The sequence below is a fragment of the Lygodium microphyllum genome, chromosome 7, assembly GCF_053477565.2.
Source record: "Lygodium microphyllum isolate KBCC chromosome 7, Lygodium_microphyllum_v1.1.10, whole genome shotgun sequence".
In the NCBI taxonomy this organism is placed as follows: Eukaryota; Viridiplantae; Streptophyta; class Polypodiopsida; order Schizaeales; family Lygodiaceae; genus Lygodium; species Lygodium microphyllum.
Window position 1 is genome coordinate 126087531 of NC_141141.1, and position 6179 is coordinate 126093709.

Here is a 6179-nt window from a genome sequence, read left to right on the forward strand (position 1 = left end):
CCCTATATACTAGGGGGCAAGAAGATCAAACTAAACCTGTATATCTATGAGAGGAAGTTACAAAGATCCTTCCAGCTGACAAAAATAAAAGTCATATGTCGCTCTAGCCGCCGCAACTACAAAAAGGATGGATTTCTTGATCTCCCTCAAAAATATAGATTCCTAGATATCTACTCTTAGAATCCAAGTTACTTCATAAATGACATATCAGAGTGCCATACTTAGATTGTAGTAGGGAATCCTTTTTTGAAAAAATAAAATGAGCCGGTGAGCTATCTGAATAATGTATTTCTCCCATTTGATTACCTTGTACATCCGTTGTAATATAGATTGATTGATACTTTATTGATCAAAGAAATAATGGAATCCTACTTTTCCCTTGGAACCTTTGAAATTGCAATTTAACTTTAGCAATGGGAAAAGAGTTTTATTTGAAATTATTTCAATAAATTAAGCGATAAATAATTTGAGTATCAAACCCTAATATTAACGCTATATAAATTTTGTAATGCTTAACTTGGGAATTGTTGAAAATTTCCTAGAATCTCACACCCACAATATTTCCCAATGAAGCCCAAGAAAAAAGGAATCTTTTGAGGCAAGTCAAACCTCCGAAATTTGACAGGAGAGTCAAATGTGGAAGCCGAGGAAAAAATTTGGATTGAATCTATGGAAGATTATTTTACTGCTATTGGAACTGTCCCAAACAACCAAGCCATGATATCTACATTAAAATTAATTGGCAAAGCTCGACTCTAGTGGAAGTAGTAGTGTCGAGATCAAGGTGTCCCCGAAAATACCATTACTTGAGATTTGATGAAAGAAGCTGTAAGAGAAAGATATTTACCTCCAGCTTATCGCACCCAGAAGATGAATGAGTTCTTTAATTTAAAGCAAATAGGACTGACCTTAAAGACATATTACTCCAAGTTTGTTTCAATTGTTAAATATGCACCCTCCATGGATATTGTTTAACAAGTTTCCAAGTTATGCAATGGGCTAAATTCTCCTCTGAACACTCGTTCAAAATCAATGCGCCCACCAACAGACCTCCAAGATACTTTGATTTGAGATGCTCCTATTGTGTAGGAAGTACAATCAAAACCTAAATATAATAAGTTTTGGAGCTACAATAACCAGAACAAAGGAGGATTCAAAGGTTAAGCAAAAAGTACCCAAGGTGAATTTCACCAAGGTCTGAAGAAAACGGAAAAATCCAATGCAATTGGAAATTTTGTTCCTACCCACGAAAACAGGGATGGTCTTAGGTGCTTTCATTGTAATGAGCCAGGACATTTTAGGAGAGATTTTCCAAAGCTTGGTGGAAACCATCACCAAGGCCAATTTTGAGGACAAGGCAGAGCTGCCCAAGGCCCTGGTCAAATAGCTATGGCAAGAGGAAGAACGCTAAATATTATCCATAAAGAGATTAATAAGGAGGAAGACCCTACTATGGAAGAAGATATTGAAAAAGCAATTGTTCATGCAACATTCCACAAGAACGGTCCAAATCATCAATATTCGATAATATAGACACCAGCTAGTCACTGAGGTAAATCATTCAAAGTTTTGATTGACTGTGGAAGTACACACTCATTTATTTCACCCAAGTGTGCTAAGAAGCTAGGAATAGATACAGTAAATGCATCAAAACTACTTGTTGAGTTAGCAAATGGAGAGGAAATACTTTCTACGTAGCAAACTGCCAAGGTAGAGTTTAACCTAGGAGGAAACCTTTCAAGTATGAGGTTCAAAGTAATGAACTTAGGAGCTTATGAGTGTTTACTAGAAATGGATTGGTCAATTTCCAATGATGTTCATATCCATTGTGGAAAAGGTTAAATCACATTTTAGGATTTGAATGGTGAAATAGCAACTAGAGAAGGTGAAACAGGGAAACCTAAGGTTCAATTAGCAAAAGATTCTCAAATTATGAAAGGCCAAAAGACCCTAAAAGTCTTAATTAAGGAAGCTAATTTTAAATGCCACCATAAATGTGATAGGACCTAATTAAATAACTAAAGAATGCCTATTAAGGGAAGTGGATGGGTGGAACCCGGGATAGGTCTGCCCTATGGTAGGGTGGTCCCACAAAATTGGGAGGCTTCTCACAAGGTTTTATTGTGACTGACCCTTAGGAATTGTTAGGTTAGAACCCCGATTCATGCCATTTTAGGGGACCGGAATGGGACTATGCCCTACGGGTAGAGAGGTTGAGAGCACATCTCTCTCATTTCCCATTCTCTTTGAACCAAGTGTAGCATGGATATGCTTCTGCTTGGGTATCTCTACGTAAAGTAGGATGTCTAGGGACTCGACACTAGAATGATGTCATGAGACCTTGACCACTAGGAACCCAGATTGCAGGTCAATCCCAATGGGTTTGGCTGCGAACATTCCGTTGCGAGGCGGACTCGAGAAACCCTAGAGGAGAAACCCCATAACATTCCATGGGAGTTCCGAGCGGCATCGCTTAGATTAATCTCTTGATGGACCGCTAAAAAAATACATGGACAACTGATAGGCGACAAGAACGTAACATAGTAGCATATGTCCTTAGTTGTAAAGCCTTCCTTAATGCTCTTATCCTTGAAAAATCATCTAGGGCAGAAACTCTGGCTATAGTGGTATCAATGCTAACTAATCCTATCATTGAGTTGACTAAGGATGTAGTAAATAAGGGCCCAAACTATCAATAATTAATTTGGGAAGTTCAGAATAAGGAATAAGATCCCAAATTCAAAACTAAGAATCCATAATTATCTACAGATGAAGACAAAGGACTTGTTTATTTAAAATGAGACTATGCATTCCTTCAAGTTAGACTCTTAAGAGAAGAATACTTTGGGAAACACATGACTCTCCTTTTTCAAGACACCCAAGGTATGCAAAAACTCTTAATGCTATCAGGAAAATCTATTACTAGCAAAGATTCAAGGGCGATATACTTAAGTATGTCACTAAATGTCTAAATTTCCAAAAGGTAGAATTTGAATGTTGGTAAAACTCTAACCACTTGACATTCCTTCGATGAAATGGGAGTTTATTAGCATGGACTTTGTAGTTGGGTTACCTTCTGTGCAAGGAGGATATAACTCAATAATGGTGATAGTAGACATGCTAACAAAGGTCACTCATTCCAACAAAACCAATTACAAAGCTTTAAATATTGCAAGAATTTTTGTAAAATAGATTTTTAGGTTACATGGGTTCCTTAAAAGGATCATCAATGACCGTGATTCTCTTTTCACATCACATTTCTGGAAAAGTTTATTTGAAGCCATTGGAACCCAACTTTGTTTCAACACTGCTTATCATGGACAGACAAAACGAGTTAACCAAGTGATTGAGGATATTCTATGTGCATATTGCATCAAGGAATCTAAAAGGTGGATTCAGTATCTACCCTTAGTGGAATTTGCTTATAATGCCTCCTATCATCGAAGTATTCAGACGACTCCATTTCAGACAATATATGGTCAAGATTATCATATGCCACTTAAATTTTCCAATCCTACTCTAAGGGTAGAAGCTTCGAGAAAAATATTAAAAGAAATGGATGATCAAATCAAGATTATCAAACAAGATGTTCAAGCAGCCAAGAACCGAAAAAAGGCGTATGCTGATCTGAAAAGGCAAGAACCAATTTTCAAAGAAGGAGACATGGTCTTCGTCCATGTCCATCCAAAGAAGAGTTATTTGTCTTTAGGAGAATTTAAGAAGCTAAGTTCAAGATATTTGGACCCTATAAGGTTCTCAAGTGCTTAGGACCAAGCGCTTACAAGATACAACTCCCTGAGAATATAAAAAAACCACAATGTATTTTATATTAGCTTATTCAATGCATACATAGCTAACCCTAACCATATCTTTGATGATCAACAAGTTGTAAAACCTAGCCAAGGAGTCCTTGAGCTACAACCTAATAGAGTAATTAATGTAAGAGAGAGAAAATTGAGAAGTAGAACCCTTAGAGAATACCTTGTCGAGTGGAAAGATTATCCCAAAGAAGATGCTACATGGATAGATGAGAATGTTCTTTATCAACAATACCCATGGTTTCTCTCGAGATGAGGCCATCTCCATTTCTCTAAGGGGAGGAGGATATAATATTTCCACGCAAATAAAATCCAGTTAGTTAGTTAGTCTATAAGTTAGTAAAGTTAGTTAAGAAATAAATAATAAAATAAAAGAGAAAGAAGCTCCCCACTTTGAGTGGAGGAGCTATCTTTACACAAAGAGAGCAAAAGGAGAGGGGAAGGGAGAGGCATCATGCACTCCCTTCTGCCTATATAAAGGCATGCCCTCTACTCATTTTGGAGGGAGGCACAAGGAGATCCCGAGAGGCTACGAGAGGGAGGTAGAGAGAGAGATGTAGAAAGGATACCCCCCGAGTGGCTACAAGAGAGTGCCAAAGAGGGAGAGAGCTAGAGAGAGAGAGAGAGGGAGAGAGGGAAAGAGAAGAAGAAGATCTCAAGAGGCTGCGAGAGAGGGAATTAGAGAGAGGGTTAGAGAGGAAAAAATTAACTCAACCTCTCTCTGTTTCGGTCTTCAACTCCGCAATCTTCTCTCATGCTCTCACATCCCAAATTCACTCCACCTTCTCTATCTCTCGAACCCTCTCACGAACGATGGCTCCAAAGTAATGAGGTGTGAAGACCATAAGAACCACCACAACTGGTCAAAGCACGGGTATTTCCAGAGATACGGGAGTGTCCGAGGTTGCCAAAGTTGCCACTACTAAAGGAACATTGGGTGTGGCAAACGCTAGTGCAAACAAAGAAAAAATTCCCAATGTCATCGTGTCAAACCAGGTTATTCAGGACTTAGAAATAGGCTATTATTTTCATATTGCCACAAAAAATAATAAGGTTTTTGTCAAAATTTTACATAAATTAGCTTTTGTATTAAATGGTACAAGAACTACTTGTTAGATTACATGGACAACATCCATATAAAAATTAAGTACATAAAATATTAGCTTCCATATTTACACTTACAAGAAGTGTCAATTTCATCTAGAGAGCATATTAATACACACATAAACGGTTAACTGCTACTGAGGGCTGAAATGATGAACGGATTGCCTCTTACCCATCCAACCTCCAATCCTCACTAAGAGAACTAAAGAGGGGCACCACCTAGCCAAAGGGAGGATGGGCTAGGACATCCCTTTTCTCAAAGAGAATCAAGAGAACCAAGACACAAATTTACAAGAGAGAATATATGTGCTAGACACCATATTGGAATATAAGAGAGAGAGATGAGAAGAGAGGGAGACAAGAGGAGAAGAGGTAGAAGAAGCTTGCCATTATGCTACATGGAATGAGAAGATGAGAAGAGAGGGAGATAATAGGAGAAGAGGTAGAAGAAGCTTGCCATTATGCTACATAATAAAAGAACTTACTCATAGCTTACCTCAAAGAGATGAGGATATTGTAGAGTGCTCTCATGGACTTGTCATTCTCCTTCCTCCCTCTTTTCTAAAAGAGAATCAAGAGAACCAAGACACAAATTTACAAGAGAGAATACATGTACTAGACACCATATTGGAATATAAGAGAGAGAGATGAGAGGAGAGGGAGACAAGAGGAGAAGAGGTAGAGGAAGCTTGCCTTATGCTACATAATAAAAGAACTCACTCATAGCTTACCTCAAAGAGATGAGGGTATTCTAGAATGCTCTCATGGACTTGTCATTCTCCTTCCCCTCCTTCATTCTCCATGGGCTCTTTATATAGCCTTCATGAGGGATTAGATTAAGCTAATCTTCTTGATTAACATAATCCTAGATGATGTATGGCATCTTTGAAAATATGGAGAGTAGTGGATGGGACAAGTCCCCACCTTGGTCACCATGCAAGAAGCCAAGGGTGGCGGTAGACAAAATAGAGAAATGGAGCTAGATTACAAGAGGTGGGTGCCCAAAGCACATTATTATAATATATTTACAAGAAGGATAGAGTGGAAAGTTGGTGTGGTGAAAGAGAGAAGAAAATTGCATATAGCCAGCAGTCTGCGCCTTCGTAACTTCAAATCCGTGAGGAATTTGGAAAAAGTTTCTTCCGCAACTTTGTAGACCAGGTCGAAACCGATCGGGCTTCACGGGAATTTTCTTGAAATTCGCTTTTTATTGGGAGTTATTGAGATTATAAAAAGGGCTTCCAAAAGCTGCTTTGA